This window comes from Ylistrum balloti, unplaced genomic scaffold, assembly GCF_031769215.1.
Source record: "Ylistrum balloti isolate Yb309-2 unplaced genomic scaffold, AGI_CSIRO_Ybal_v1 Utg370022, whole genome shotgun sequence".
NCBI classification, from domain to species: Eukaryota; Metazoa; Mollusca; class Bivalvia; order Pectinida; family Pectinidae; genus Ylistrum; species Ylistrum balloti.
In genome coordinates this window covers 157,059-175,729 of record NW_026782089.1, presented here as the reverse complement: position 1 = coordinate 175,729, position 18,671 = coordinate 157,059, and positions in this window count along the sequence as shown.

Genomic DNA, 18,671 nt, shown 5'->3' with positions numbered 1-18,671 from the left:
TCTAGTCCCTAGTTATCATGTTGTTAGTGTTACACATATATCTAGTCCCTAGTTATCATGTTGTTTGTGTTACACATATATCTAATCCCTAGTTATCATGAGTTGTCAGTATTACACATATATCTAGTCCCTCGTTATCATGTTGTTAGTGTTACACATATATCTAGTCCCTAGTTATCATGTTGTTAGTTTTACACATATATCTAATCCCTAGTTATCACGTTGTTAGAGTTACACATATATCTAGTCCCTCGTTATCATGTTGTTAGTGTTACACATATATCTAGTCCCTAGTTATCATGTTGTTTGTTTTACACATATATCTAGTCCCTACTTATCACGTTGTTTGTGTTACACATATATCTAATCCCTAGTTATCATGTTGTTAGTGTTACACATATATCTAGTCCCTAGTTATTACGTTGTTAGTGTTACACATATATCTAGTCCCTAGTTATCATGTTGATAGTGTTACACATATATCTAGTCTCTAGTTATCATGTTGTTGGTGTTACACATATATCTAGTCTCTAGCTATCATGTTGTTGGTGTTACACATATATCTAGTCCCTAGTTATCATGTTGTTGGTGTTACACATATATCGAGTCTCTAGTTATGATGTTGTTAGTGTTACAGATATATCTAGTCCCCGGTTATGATGTCGTTAGTGTTGCACATATATCTAGTCCCCGGTTATGATGTTGTTAGTGTTACACATATATCTAGTCCCCAGTTATCATATTGTTAGTGTTACACGTATATCTAGTCTCTAGTTATCATGAGTTGTTAAGGTTACACATATAACTAGCCCCTTTTTATCACGTTGTTAGTGTTACAAATATATCTAGTCCCTAGTTATTATGTCGTTAGTGTTACACATATATATCTAGTCCCTAGTTATCATCTGTTCATGTTACACACATATATCTAGTCATTAGTTATCATGTTGTTAGTGTTACACATATAACTAGTCCCTAGTTATGTTGTTTTTAGTGTTACACATATATCTAATCTCTAGTTGTTAGTGTTACACATATATCTGTTCCCTAGTTATCATGAGTTGTGCCTACATATACTATCTACATCCCTAGTTATAAGATGTTGTTAGTGTTACAATTCTACACATATATCCCCTAGTTATCATGTTGTTAGTGTTACACATATATCTAGTCCCTAGTTATGATGTTGTTAGTGTTACACATATATCTAGTCAGTAGTTATCATGTTGTTAGTGTTACACATATATCTAGTCCCTAGATATCAGGTTTTTAACGTTACACATATATCTAGTCGCTAGTTATGATGTTGGTAGTGTTACACATATATCTAGTCCCTAGTTATCATGTTGTTAGTGTTACACATATATCTAGTCCCTAGTTATCATGTTGTTAGTGTTACACATATATATCTAGTCCCTAGTTATCATGTTGTTAGTGTTACACATATATCTAGTCCCTAGTTATCATGTTGTTAGTGTCACACATATATCTAGTCCCTAGTTATCATGTTGTTAGTGTTACACATATATCTAGTCCCTAGTTATGATGTTGTTAGTGTTACACATATATCTAGTCCTTAGTTATCATGTTGTTAGTGTTACACATATATCTAGTCCCCGGTTATGATGTTGTTAGTGTTACACATATATCTAGTCCCTAGCTATCATGTTGTTGGTGTTACACATATATCTAGTCCCCGATTATGATGTTGTTAGTGTTACACATATATCGAGTCTCTAGGTATGTTGTTTTAAGTGTTACACATATATCTAGTCCCTAGTTATTATGTTGTTAGTGATACACATATATCTAGTCCCTAGTTATATTGTTCTTAGTGTTACACATATATCTAATCCTAAGTTATCATGTTGTTAGTGTTACACATATATCTAATCATTAGTAATCATGTTGTTAGTGTTACAAATATATCTAGTCAATAGTTAACATGTTGTTAGTGTTACACATATATCTAGTCCCTAGTTATCACGTTGTTAGTGTTACACATATATCTAGTCCCTAGTTATCATGTTGTTAGTGTTACACATATATCTAGTCCCTAGTTATCATGTTGTTAGTGTTACACATATATCTAGTCCCTAGTTATCATGTTGTTGGTGTTACACATATATCGAGTCTCTAGTTATGATGTTGTTAGTGTTACACATATATCTAGTCCCTAGTTATCATGTTGTTAGTGTTACACATATATCTAGTCCCTAGTTATCATGTTCTTAGTGTTACACATATATCTAGTCCCTAGTTATCATGTTGTTAGTGTTACACATATAACTATTTTCCAGTTATCATGTTCGTAGTGTTACACATATACCTAGTACTAGTTATTATGTCGTTTGTGTTACACATATATCTAGTCATTCGTAATCATGTTGTTAGTGTTACACATATATCTAGTCCCTAGTTATCACGTTGTTAGTTTTACACATATATCTAGTCCCTAGTTATCATGTTGTTCGTGTTACACATATATCTAATCCTAAGTTATCATGTTGTTAGTGTTACACATATATCTAATCATTAGTAATCATGTTGTTAGTGTTACACATATATCTAGTCCCTAGTTATCATGTTGTTAGTGTTACACATATATCTAGTCTCTAGTTATGATGTTGTTAGTGTTACACATATATCTAGTCATTAGTTATCATGTTGTTAGTGTTACACATATATCGTGTCTCTAGTTATGATGTTGTTAGTGTTACAGATATATCTAGTCCCCGGTTATGATGTTGTTAGTGTTACACATATATCTAGTCCCTAGGTATGTTGTTCTTAGTGTTACACATATATCTAGTCCCTAGTGATCAAGTTGATAGTGTTACACATATATCTAGTCTCTAGTTATCATGTTGTTAGTGTTACACATATATATCTAGTCCCTAGTTATCATCTTGTTAGTGTTACACATATATCTAGTCATTAGTTATCATGTTGTTAGTGTTACACATATAACTAGTCCCTAGTTATCATGTTGTTAGTGTTACACATATATCTAGTCCCTAGTTATCATGTTGTTAGATTTACACATATATCTAGTCCCTAGTTATCATGTTGTTAGTGTTACACATATATCTAGTCCCTAGTTATGTTGTTGTTAGTGTTACACATATATCTAGTCCCTAGTTTCATTTTGTTAGTGTTAAAAATATATCTAGTCCCTAGTTATCATGTTGTTAGTGTTACACATATATCTAGTCCCTAGTTATCATGTTGTTAGTGTTACACATATATCTAGTCACTAGTTATCATGTTGTTAGTGTTACACATATATCTAGTCCCTAGTTATCATGTTGTTAGTGTTACACATATATCTAGTCCCTAGTTATCATGTTGTTAGTGTTACACATATATCTACTCTCTAGCTATCATGTTGTTAGTGTTACACATATATCTAGTCCCTAGTTATTATGTTGTTAGTGTTACACATGTATCTAGTCCCTAGTTATCATGTTGTTAGTGTTACAAATATATCTAGTCCCTAGTTATCATGTTGTTGGTGTTACACATATATCTAGTCTCTAGCTATCATGTTGTTGGTGTTACACATATATCTAGTCCCTAGTTATCATGTTGTTATGTTGTTAGTGTTACACATATATCTAGTCCCTAGTTATCATGTTTTTAGTGTTACACATATATATCTAGTCCCTAGTTATCATGTTGTTAGTGTTACACATATATCTACTCCCTAGTTATCATGTTGTTAGTGTTACACATATATCTACTCCCTAGTTATCATGTTGTTAGTGTTACAAATATATCTAGTCCCTCGTTATTATGTCGTTTGTGTTACACATATATATCTAGTCCCTAGTTATCATGTTGTTAGTGTTACACATATATCTAGTCCCTAGTTATGATGTTGGTAGTGTTACACATATATCTAGTCCCTAGTTATCATGTTGTTAGTGATACACATATATCTAGTCCCTAGTTATATTGTTCTTAGTGTTACACATATGTCTAGTCCCTAGTTATCATGTTGTTAGTGTTACACATATATCTAGTCCCTAGTTATGTTGTTGTTAGTGTTACACATATATCTAGTCCCCAGTTGTCATGTTGTTAGTGTTACACATATATCTAGTCCCTAGTTATCAAGTTTTTAATGTTACACATATATCTAGTCCCTCGTTATGATGTTGGTAGTGTTACACATATATCTAGTCCCCAGTTATCATATTGTTAGTGTTACACATATATCTAGTCCCTAGTTATCATGTTGTTAGTGTTACACATATATCTAGTCCCTAGTTAATCATGAGTTGTCAGTGTTACACATATATCTAGTCCCTAGTTATCATGTTCGTTAGTGTTACACATATATCTAGTCCCTAGGTATGTTGTTCTTTGTTTTACACATATATCTAGTCCCTACTTATCACGTTGTTTGTGTTACACATATATCTAATCCCTAGTTATCATGTTGTTAGTGTTACACATATAACTAGTCCCTAGTTATGTTGTTCTTAGTGTTACACATATAACTAGTCCCTAGTTATCATGTTCTTAGTGTTACACATATATCTAGTCATTAGTTATCATGTTGTTAGTGTTACACATATATCTAGTCCCTAGTTATCATGTTGTTAGTGTTACACATATATCTAGTCCCTAGTTATCATGTTGTTAGTGTTACACATATATCTAGTCCCTAGTTATCATGTTGTTAGTGTTACACATATATCTAGTCAGTAGTTATCATGTTGTTAGTGTTACACATATATCTATTCAATAGTTATCATGTTGTTAGTGTTACAAATATATCTAGTCCCTAGTTATCATGTTGTTAGTGTTACACATATATCTAGTCCCTAGTTATCATGTTGTTAGTGTTACACACATATCTGGTTCCTAGTTATCATGTTGTTAGTGTTACACATATATCTAGTCCCTAGTTATCATGTTGTTGGTGTTACACATATATCTAGTCCCTAGTTATGATGTTGTTAGTGTTACACATATATCTAGTCCCTAGTTATCATGTTGTTAGTGTTACACATATATCTAGTCCCTAGTTATCATGTTGTTAGTGTTACACATATATCTAGTCCCTAGTTATCATGTTGTTAGTGTTACACATATATCTAGTCCCTAGTTATCATGTTGTTAGTGTTACACATATATCTAGTCCCTAGTTATCATGTTGTTAGTGTTACACATATATCTAGTCCCTAGTTATCATGTTGTTAGTGTTACACATATATCTAGTCCCTAGTTATCATGTTGTTAGTGTTACACATATATCTAGTCCCTAGTTATCACGTTGTTAGTGTTACACATATATCTAGTCATTAGTTAGCATGTTGTTAGTGTTACACATGTATCTATTCCCTTGTTATCATGTTGTTAGTGTTACACATATAACTAGTTATTATCATGTTGTTAGTGTTACACATATATCTAGTCCCTAGTTATCATGTTGTTAGTGTTACACATATATCTACTCCCTAGTTATCATGTTGTTAGTGTTACACATATATCTAGTCCCTAGTTATCATGTTGTTAGTGTTACAAATATATCTAGTCCCTAGTTATCATGTTGTTAGTGTTACACATATATATCTAGTCCCTAGTTATCATGTTGTTAGTGTTACACATATAACTAGTCCCTAGTTATGTTGTTCTTAGTGTTACACATATATCTAGTATCTAAAGTTATCATGTTGTTAGTGTTACACATATATCTAGTCCCTAGTTATCATGTTGTTAGTGTTACACATATATCTAGTCACTAGTTATCATGTTGTTAGTGTTACACATATATCTAGTCCCTAGTTATCATGTTGTTAGTGTTACACATATATCTAGTCCCTAGTTATCACGTTGTTAGTGTTACACATATATCTAGTCCCTAGTTATTACGTTGTTAGTGTTACACATATATCTAGTCCCTAGTTATCATGTTGTTAGTGTTACACATATATCTAGTCCCTAGTTATCATGTTGTTAGTGTTACACATATATCTAGTCCCTAGTTATCATGTTGTTAGATTTACACATATATCTAGTCCCTAGTTATCATGTTGTTGGTGTTACACATATATCGAGTCTCTAGTTATGATGTTGTTAGTGTTACACATATATCTACTGCCTAGGTATGTTGTTCTTAGTGTTACACATATATCTAGTCCCTAGTTATCATGTTGTTGGTGTTACACATATATCTAGTCTCTAGCTATCATGTTGTTGGTGTTACACATATATCTAGTCCCTAGTTATCATGTTGTTGGTGTTACACATATATCGAGTCTCTAGTTATGATGTTGTTAGTATTACACATATATATCTAGTCCCTAGTTATCATGTTGTTAGTGTTACACATATATCTAGTCCCTAGTTACCATGTTGTTAGTGTTACACATATATCTATTCCCTAGTTATCATGTTGTTAGTGTTACACATATATCTAGTCCCTAGTTATCATGTTGTTAGTGTTACACATATAACTAGTCCCTAGTTATGTTGTTGTTAGTGTTACACATATATCTAGTCCCTAGTTATCATGTTGTTAGTGTTACACATATATCTAGTCCCTAGTTATCATGTTGTTAGTGTTACACATATATCTAGTCCCTAGGTATGTTGTTCTTAGTGTTACACATATATCTAGTCCCTAGTGATCAAGTTGTTAGTGATACACATATATCTAGTCCCTAGTTATATTGTTCTTAGTGTTACACATATATCTAGTCACTAGTTATCATGTTGTTAGTGTTACACATATATCTAGTCCCTAGTTATCATGTTGTTAGTGTTACACCTATAGATCTAGTCCCTAGTTATCATGTTCTTAATGTTACACATATATCGAGTCTCTAGTTATGATGTTGTTAGTGTTACACATATATCTATTCCCTAGTTATCATGTCGTTAGTGTTACACATATATCTACTCCCTAGTTATCATGTTGTTAGTGTTACACATATATCTGTTCCCTAGTTATCATGTTGTTAGTGTTACACATATATCTAGTGCCTAGTATCATGTTGTTAGTGTTACACATATATCTAGTCCCTAGTTATCATGTTGTTAGATTTACACATATATCTAGTCCCTAGTTATCATGTTGTTAGTGTTACACATATATCTAGTCCCTAGTTATGTTGTTGTTAGTGTTACACATATATCTAGTCCCCAGTTGTCATGTTGTTAGTGTTACACATATATTTAGTCCCTAGTTATCATGTTGTTAGTGTTACACATATATCTAGACCCTAGTTATCACGTTGTTAGAGTTACACATATATCTAGTCCCTAGTTATCATGTTGTTAGTGTTACACATATATCTAGTCCCTAGTTATCATGTTGATAGTGTTACACATATATCTAGTCTGTAGTTATCGTGTTGTTAGTGTTACACATATATATCTAGTCCCTAGTTATCATCTTGTTAGTGTTACACATATATCTAGTCCCTAGTTATCATGTTGTTAGTGTTACACATATATCTAGTCCCTAGTTATCATGTTGTTAGTGTTACACATATATCTAGTCTCTAGTTATCATGTTGTTAGTGTTACACATATATCTAGTCCCTAGTTATCATGTTGTTTGTGTTACACATATATCGTGTCTCTAGTTATGATGTTGTTAGTGTTAGAGATATATCTAGTCCCCGGTTATGATGTTGTTAGTGTTACACATATATCTAGTCATTAGTAATCATGTTGTTAGTGTTACACATATATCTAGTCCCTAGTTATTATGTTGTTAGTGTTACACATGTATCTAGTCCCTAGTTATCATGTTGTTAGTGTTACACATATAAGTAGTCCCTAGTTATGTTGTTGTTAGTGTTACACATATATCTGTTCCCTAGTTATCATGTTGTTAGTGTTACACATATATCTAGTGCCTAGTATCATGTTGTTAGTGTTACACATATATCTAGTCCCTAGTTATCATGTTGTTAGTGTCACACATATATCTAGTCCCTAGTTATCATGTTGTTAGTGTTACACATATATCTAGTCCCTAGTTATCATGTTGTTAGTGTTACACATATATCTAGTCCCTAGTTATCATGTTGTTAGTGTTACACATATATCTAGTCCCTAGTTATCATGTTGTTAGTGTTACACATATATCTAGTCCCTAAGTCATGTTGTTAGTGTTACAAATATATCTAGTCCCTAGTTATCATTTTGATAGTGTTACACATATATCTAGTCCCTAGTTATATTGTTGTTAGTGTTACACATATATCTAGTCTCCAGTTATCATGTTGTTAGTGTTACACATATATCTAGTCCCCTGTTATTATCAGTTGTTAATGTTACACATATATCTAGTCCCTAGGTATGTTGTTCTTAGTGTTACAAATATATCTAGTCCCTAGTCATTACGTTGTTAGTGTTACACATATATCTAGTCCCCAGTTATCATGTTGATAGTGTTACACATATATCTAGTCTCTAGTTATCATGTTGTTAGTGTTACACATATATATCTAGTCCCTAGTTATCATGTTGTTAGTGTTACACATATATCTAGTCCCTAGTTATCATGTTGTTAGTGTTACACATATATCTAGTCCCTAGTTATCATGTTGTTAGTGTTACACATATATCTAGTACCTAGTTATCATGTTGTTAGTGTTACACATATATCTTCCCTAGTTATCATGTTGTTAGTGTTACACATATATCTAGTCCCTAGTTATCATGTTGTTAGTGTTACACATATATCTAGTCCCTAGTTATCATGTTGTTAGTGTTACACATATATCTAGTCCCTAGTTATCATGTTGTTAGTGTTACACATATATCTAGTCCCTAGTTATCATGTTGTTAGTGTTACACATATATCTAGTCCCTAGTTATGATGTTGTAACTGTAAAACAAAAATCTAAACACGAGTAAAAATGTTGAATCTGTTACACATATATCTAGTCTCTAGCTATCATGTTGTTAGTGTTACACATATATCTAGTCCCTAGTTATCATGTTGTTAGTGTTACACATATATCTAGTCCCTAGTTATCATGTTGTTAGTGTTACACATATATCTAGTCCGTAGTTATCATGTTGTTAGTGTTACACATATATCTAGTCCCTAGTTATCATGTTGTTAGTGTTACACATATATCTAGTCTCTAGTTATCATGTTGTTAGTGTTACACATATATCTAGTCCCTAGTTATCATGTTGTTAGTGTTACACATATATCTAGTCCCTAGTTATCATGTTGTTGGTGTTACACATATATCTAGTCCCTAGTTATCATGTTGTTAGTGTTACACATATATCTAGTCCCTAGGTATGTTGTTCTTAGTGTTACACATATATCTAGTCCCTAGTGATCAAGTTGATAGTGTTACACATATATCTAGTCTCTAGCTATTATGTTGTTGGTGTTACACATATATCTAGTCCCTAGTTATCATGTTGTTAGTGTTACACATATATCTAGTCCCTAGTTATCATGTTGTTAGTGTTACACATATCTCTAGACCAGAGTTATCAACTAGATAGACTTAGTCAAATATCTAGTCCCTAGTTATCATGTTGTTAGTGTTACACATATATCTAGTCCCTAGTTATCATGTTGTTAGTGTTACACATATATCTAGTCCCTAGTTATCATGTTGTTAGATTTACACATATATCTAGTCCCTAGTTATCATGTTTTTAGTGTTACACATATTTCTAGTCCCTAGTTATCATGTTGTTGGTGTTACACATATATCTAGTCCCTAGTTATGATGTTGTTAGTGTTACACATATATCTAGTCCCTAGTTATCATGTTGTTAGTGTTACACATATATCTAGTCCCTAGTTATCATGTTGTTAGTGTTACACATATATCTAGTCCCTAGTTATGATGTTGTTAGTGTTACACATATATCTAGTCCCTAGTTATGTTGTTCTTAGTGTTACACATATATCTAGTCCCTAGTTATCATGTTGTTAGTGTTACACATATATCTAGTCCCTAGTTATCATCAGTTGTTAGTGTTACACATATATCTGGTCCCTAGTTATCATGTTGTTAGTGTTACATATATATATCTAGTCCCTAGTTATGTTCTTCTTAGTGTTACACATATAACTAGTCCCTAGTTATGTTGTTCTTAGTTTGACATATATATCTAGTCCCTAGTTATCCTGTGCCCAGTCATTTCGTTAGTGTTACACACATATATCTAGTCCCTAGTTATCATGTTGTTAGTGTTACACATATATCTAGTCCCTAGTTATCATGTTGTTAGTGTTACACATATATCTAGTCCCTAGTTATCATGTTGTTAGTGTTACACATATATCTAGTCCCTAGTTATCATGTTGTTAGTGTTACACATATATCTATTCCCTAGTTATCATGAGTTGTCAGTATTACACATATATCTAGTCCCTAGTTATCATGTTGTTAGTGTTACACATATATCTAGTCCCTAGTTATCATGTTGTTAGTGTTACACATATAACTAGTCCCTAGTTATCATGTTGTTAGTGTTACACATATATCTATTCCCTAGTTATCATGAGTTGTCAGTATTACACATATATCTAGTCCCTAGTTATCATGTTGTTAGTGTTACACATATATCTATTCCCTAGTTATCATGAGTTGTCAGTATTACACATATATCTAGTCCCTAGTTATCATGTTGTTTGTGTTACACATATAACTAGTCCCTAGTTATGTAGTTGTTAGTGTTACACATATATCTAGTCCCTAGTTATCATGTTGTTAGTGTTACACATATATCTAGTCCCTAGTTATCATGTTGTTAGTGTTACACATATATCTGTTCCCTAGTTATCATGAGTTGTCAGCATTACACATATATCTAGTACCTAGTTATCATGTTGTTAGTGTTACACATATATCTAGTCCCTAGTTACCATGTTGTTAGTGTTACACATGTATCTATTCCCTAGTTATCATGTTGTTAGTGTTACACATATATATAGTCCCTAGTTATCATGTTGTTAGTGTTACACATATATATCTAGTCCCTAGTTATCATGTTGTTAGTGTTACACATATATCTAGTCCCTAGTTATCATGTTGATAGTGTTACACATATATCTAGTCTCTAGTTATCATGTTGTTAGTGTTACACATATATCTAGTCCCCAGTTATCATGTTGTTAGTTATCATGTTGTTTGTTTTACACATATATCTAGTCCCTACTTATCACGTTGTTAGTGTTACACATATATCTAGTCCCTAGTTATCATGTTATTAGTTTTACACATATATCTAGTGCCTTGTTATAATGTTGTTAGTGTTACACATATATCTAGTCCCTAGTTATCACGTTGTTAGTGTTACACATATATCTAGTCCCTAGTTATCATGTTGTTGTTAGTGTTACACATATATCTAGTCATTAGTAATCATGTTGTTAGTGTTACACATATATCTAGTCCCTAGTAATCATGTTAGTAGTGTTGCACAGATAGATCTAGTCTCTAGTTATCATGTTGTTAGTGTTACACATATATCTAGTCCCTAGTTATCATGTTGTTAGTGTTACACATATATCTAGACCCTAGTTATCATGTTGTTAGTGTTACACATATATCTAGTCCCTAGTTATCATGTTTTTAGTGTTACACATATATCTAGTCCCTAGTTATCATGTTGTTAGTGTTACACACATATCTAGTCCCTAGTTATCATGTTGTTAGTGTTACACATATATCTAGTCCCTAGTAATCATGTTGTTGGTGTTACACATATATCTAGTCCCTAGTTATCATGTTGTTAGTGTTACACATATATCTAGTCCCTAGTTATCATGTTGTTAGTGTTACACATATATCTAGTCCCTAGTTATCATGTTGTTAGATTTACACATATATCTAGTCCCTAGTTATCATGTTGTTAGTGTTACACATATATCTAGTCCCTAGTTATATTTTTGTAAGAAACAATAAATGTATACATCAGTAAACAATAACAATATAAATTCCTTAAACACCAAAATATAATGATTTAAATGCGGTTGTGGGAAAAGAGGGTCGCATGACTCAAAAAAGCTAGGTGAATGAATGACCATGTTCAAAATAACAAACAAATAATAACTACCGTCTATGTTTTTGTAAACATCAGAGTGCCTCTATTCAGTTCAATAATATATGTTGAAAAAGCATTTCATTTTATTACATAAGTGCATGTGATCAGCTATTTCGAAGGACGCGCCAGTAAAACCCTACCAGAGAACCCATGTGGTTTACTGGACAGATGTGAACTATAATTATCTCTTTCATGGGCTAAATTCTCATCGTCCGACTATATGGCGTATGGCGAAGACACTCCTGGATTTGGGTAAAACAAATTAAACTGCGAGAACAGAACAATTGATTATTACTCAGGTAAAGAAGGACAATGAAATTGATTAATCACAGCATTTGATAAAAACATTATACAAATACATAGCACAGAGCAAATCGTGAATTTATTGAACTCGTAAATTTTATTTCTCAATAAGATTGATGACTTACATTTATAAATAGCAGTCATTAAGTCAACTCTTGTAATCCATCTGCTGGATTGTTACAACATCAAACCATGTGCTTAATTTACAAGCAACAGGTCCGTGTTTTTTATTTGCAACTCTGTCAGGTACAATCAGAAACTGCGTTTTTCAACTTTCCATGGTAATTTCAGATGCTAGAAGATTAGTTTGTATCTGTTTTGAAATCTAATTATTATGATTGTCTAGAAACAGGCTAATTATGAGGGATAAATTGTTATTTTCTGTATGATGGTTGTATTAGAGAATATGTTAAATTGGAAAACTGTGAATTAGAGTTAATAAGCCTAGCTGTTTCGAAGAAAGTAATTTGTAAATTCGTTGCACTGAAAATCTCAATAACATTCCGTTTGATCAATGGAAGACTTGTACAGCTCAGCGAACAAACATGAATCACCAGAAACGCATCCATTACCCACTCCCACCAAAAATCGTCACATGTAACACCCCATTAATAGTAAATTTATAATTGGCCATTCATTATCATGTCATTGCTGATAGGACGGATGGGAAGCGGGATATCAGAAAAAACCTGCCGCTGAGGTGTGAAAGTTATCTGCCCTGGGGCGTATAGCAAAAAGTACCTATATCCAGCACAGAAGTAAACTTAATGATGACGAGCCAAGTGGTACGGACCAGTCTGGGGTGACATAGACACACGTCTCAAATATGAGCTGTGCACAAATGATGACAATATTATGAAAAACACAATTACTAAGCGTTCATGGGAGGGGATATAAATAACTATATATATAATCAGAGACGTATATATATGATATATACGTCTCTGATATAATAGATTGTAAATTTAGAAGATTTTATTGGAGTTACTCAGTATATCCCTACATATTCATTCAGGTACAAATGTGTAAGCACTAAACTGTATGGTCATTAACGTGGATATAAACAAAGTGAGAAGATCTTGTTTACAACCTAGCACAGTGCAACAATTGTCATCACGGCCTTTAAATAGGGATCACTTCATCCAATAGTTATTACTGGTTATACAAATTAGTCGTTATTTAAAGTGCTACATTTACTTCTTAATCTTGCATGCAAATTATTTGAAACAATTAAAATACAAACAAAGTTAACAGACAACAAAGCAATTAGCTTTGACCTGTACGTAATCACGTCCGTAAACCATTTTTTCCTGAAAGTGTTATGGAATAGCTCTCTTATATATATTATTGTATGATACGGACGTCTCGTTTTACCTCTTTAAAATTTCTTGAAAATATCTGAAAGCATTCTGAACCCAGATAAATGAAATCAAGAATGAATGTCTTTGATATAATCATGATAAACGAAATTAAGAATGAATGTATTTGATATAATCTTGGCTGCATCCTACACCTTTCGGTAAATTAATTGTACATGTAAGTACTAACGTCAACATAGTATATAAACTGTACACTTCATCAATAATGCTCACATGATTCGTCATTGTTGATTTGGTTTTACTGTAAGTGAATCGGTCATTATATCTTCGGTGTCTTCCCCCTCACCCAACATATCCTATTTTAGTATAGGGCACAGGTAATGTTGTTACAGGGGAGAAAAATAGGTATTAATTACAGGTAAGGCTATAGTCTGTTTTGGGAAAATAGGCATTTCTCTGGAAAAAACTTACCTGTAGCATTATTCTAGTATTATATTTTAAAGCTATTACTTATTAGCGTAAATCTTTGTGGGTCACACAAGATATATATTTTTGTGAATCTCAATGAAAATATTGACAGTTAATCATAATTTATTATTTTTACAAATACATTTGAAAATATTAAAGATGCCTTTTGAAAGTAATCGATGAGAAAGAAAGAAACTAATTTATAAGAGTCAATATATTCATTGTGATACACAAAATATAAGCCCATATGACACAAATCACTTAGACATATTTCATATTTCAGAAATAGATACCTCAAAGTTCTACATTTTGTGTTATTACATTTTTACAATGTTTCACAACACTATGAAATATACATCCAAACTCGTTTTCAGAAATGGTACACAGAGTTCACCTAGTCATGTTGCAAGACTTGAGTAATTCACAGCACTATTGAATACGCAGATATTATATCCCAGTTCATATGTTCAGAAATTATAGTAAACAGTTCAAAGAGTCACTGTCCATCAAACATCATTGATTATAGGCATCACTGTGTCGTAATCATGTGTATCCGTATTAGCAGCACAAAATAATATACAGCACTATAAAAGATATTTATCCTCATGCAACTGTTTGTTTTTAAGGAAAATTTTAGCAAAACACATATGTTCAAGTCACATAAATCCAAACATAGCAAGGTTATTTTAGTCTACTCTAGATGAAGCAGGTGTGAAGCAACATCCGCATACGACATCACATCCATTGTGTTGTTTCGGAGCCTGTCCTTGAAAGTCTGTAGTCTTTTGTCAATCTGTCGGTATTTGCACTTCTTGGCACATTGTCTTCCTCCTGCCTGACACTGCAGAATCTTGGCATCATTGGTGGACTGGATTCCTTGGAGGAGTTTCACCATTGCAAAGATGTTGGGATGTGGCCTCTTGCATACCCGGTTCAGCTTGCTGTGCCAGCCTTCAACATGATTTGTCGTGCGGGGTCCATCATGGTCGAAATGGATCCAGTGCTGTCGGTCACCGCCTTCCTCTAAATGCATTGCGTGTAATGAAAGAAACATCCTCTAATTGTCACTGCTGGAAATACTGTCCTCATTTCGTTCTTCGCTGCCATTTCGGAATCCAAAATTATGCACCCTGGATCAAAGGTTAAGTTTCTATGTGTCATGGCATCCCAAATGAGGGTGAAAAATCTCACATATGTCTGTTCACGTTTGTTGGGTAGAAAACCAAAATACCAATGGAAACACACTGTTCTCTACAAATTACAGTTAGAATAAATAATAATTAATTGTTTTTATATTGACAAAAAATGTTTTAAAAACCGGAATCAATGTTTTGATAAACTGTTATGATTGCATTAGTAAACTATATCTAGTATGTAATTTGGTTGAAACAACACATTGAGATGCCAATGTAAAATGATATAATTAATTAAACTTTCATGAATATATATTTTGAACTTTGTCTCTATAATGACAAATATGTAAATGTATTTTAAAAGAAGTTATTTCTTCTTCCTCATCTATACTACTTTTATATATATATAATATTTCATTTTGAGTTGAACAAGTAATTTGATTCGCTCATAAACACTGAAATAAACTATAGCCAACTTTGTCCAGGTAAATACAGGTAACTACAGGTAATGTTTGTTTAAGATGTTGGCTGAGTGGGAATGAATCGTCGATTTCATGTTAATTTAAATTTGTGTTCATTTACATCACGTTTAACGACAGGCTATATATATATATATGATTATATCTGGTTGCTTTAACATCTTCTTCGTCACCCATGCAGACCTCCAATATCTTTTTGATCTTTTAATTGTAAGTAGTGAACATCCAGCGCAGTCGGAGGAGTTTGAGATCTGATATTTTCTCTTCCTTCTAAACATTTTTGTCAATGTATCCCTTGATAATCCAGTTGAGCTTTAACGCTTAATGTTCTGTCCCTTAGCCGAGATATACAAGAGTTTATGTAATTGGTAGTTACTACTTCCTACTATAAGCCTAATAAAAGTGTAACAATAGGTTCTCTTGTTATCTGTATAGTATTAACAGATGGGGATTTTACGTTGTAAATCTAAACAAACAAATCAACAACATTAGATAAACAAAGGCCCATTTTTGTAAAGAGCAATAATAATAACACTCCAATAAATAAAATTTACTTTATTAATTCATTTTTAAACATGTTATACGTCCGCTATTACGGCCTTTGGCCTTTCAGCATTTCAAGAGACGCGATAAATTTGACCCATAAAAGTCCTCTGTCCGTCTTCAGTCTGTAACCCACCACGTGAACAGTTCATTGGATTTAAACCTGCGAACCGGCGCAAAGGTTTAAAATTTTATATACACGGCATCAATAATGCCACCTCATCAGAAATACCTTGAACGGAAAAATGTTAAAGTTACCTATCTTGGATACTTCGAGAATCAATTATGTTAATTATGTTAACAATGTAGATATAGTGTATGTGTATGACATATTTACATAATTTGATGTAAATTTGTGGACCTGTAACACCTTGCTGGTAGGGGGCTCCCCAACCCCTGTGTGATATGGGCCTACAAATTTATCCTTCTAGTGCATGCATAACACATTATTGTATTACACAAGTATATTAATACTTATTTATCATTATGCTGCTCATATCATATGTCTCAATGTGAATCCTAATTCATATGACATACATTTGACATGTGGAATTAAAATTATAACTATGTATATGTAAACTCTTCCACATATACTCTATGATATTCTAGTAATTTAATGTTTCGCGTGCATTTGTAACTATGTATACATGTATATACTATTTATCATGTATTTATGTAACCAAATGTTTTGTATCATTGTTCTATACTGTCTGTACTCTTCATTTTGGAGGCAGTAAAGAGAATACTAATGATACAAAGTTTATGTTAAGTGATATACCACTAAGCTTAGTATGTTGATATCGTCGTGTTTTTCTCACATCAATGTTTCTGATGAAAGCAACCGGCGACAAGACTGCGACAATTATTGTGTTAAAATGCCTATATCACTAAAGTCAAGGTTCAGATACTACCATATTTACAAAAACACATTTTGTTAAAAGATCTGATAATTTTTCACATGAAAACGTTTGCTGATAGCAGTCGGCGACAAGACTACACCAACCATTGTGTTCATTTACATTACGTTTAACGACAGGCTATATATATATATCTGGTTGCTTGAATATCTTCTTCGTCACCCATGCAGACCTCCAATATTTTTTTGATCTTTTAATTGTAAGTAGTGAACATCCAGCGCAATCCGAGGAGTTTGAGATCTGATATCTGCTCTTCCTTCTAAACATGTTTTGTCAATGTCTTCCTTTATAATCCAGTTGAGCTTTAACGCTTAATGTTCTGTCTCTTAGCCGAGATATACTACTTCCTACTATAAGCCTAATAAAAGTGTAACAATAGGTTCTCTTGTTATCTGTATAGTATTAACAGATGGGGATTTTACGTTGTAAACCTAAACAAACAGATTAACAACATTAAATAAACATTTTTGTAAAGATCAGTAATAGCAACACTCCAATAAATAAAATTGACTTTATTAATTCATTTTTGAACAGGTAATACGTCCGCTATTTCTAACATCAAAACTTTGCTGAAAGCAACCGGCAACAAAACTACGACAATCATTGTGTTATTAACGTCACGGTTAATATCACACTGAAATTTCATAAACCTATCATGATGTCAATTTGACATCAAGGCATTTGCTTATAACAACCGACGATAAGAGTTAACAACGATTAAGTTTATTCACCTCAAATTTTAGTAGTACATGAAACCTGGATAGAAGACGGTGGTACTTGTAACCTGGATAGAAGACAGTAGTACATGAAACCTGGATAGAAGACGGTGGTACTTGTAACCTGGATAGAAGACAGTAGTACATGAAACCTGGATAGAAGACGGTGGTACTTGTAACCTGGATAGAAGACAGTAGTACATGAAACCTGGATAGAAGACGGTGGTACTTGTAACCTGGATAGAAGACAGTAGTACATGAAACCTGGATAGAAGACGGTGGTACTTGTAACCTGGATAGAAGACAGTAGTACATGTAACATGGGTAGAAGACAGTGGTACATGTAACATGGATAGAAGACAGTAGTACATGTAACATGGGTAGAAGACAGTAGTACATGTAACCTAGATAGAAGACAGTAGTACATGTAACCTGGATAGAAGACAGTAGTACATGTAACATGGGTAGAAGACAGTAGTACATGTAACATGGGTAGAAGACAGTAGTACATGTAACATAGGTAGAAGACAGTAGTACATGTAACCTGGATAGAAGACAGTAGTACATGTAACTTAGGTAGAAGACAGTGGTACACATAACATGGGTAGAAGACAGTACTACATGTAACAATGATAGAAGACAGTAGTACACATAACATGGGTAGAAGACAGTACTACATGTAACAATGATAGAAGACAGTAGTACATGTAACATGGGTAGAAGACAGTAGTACACATAACAT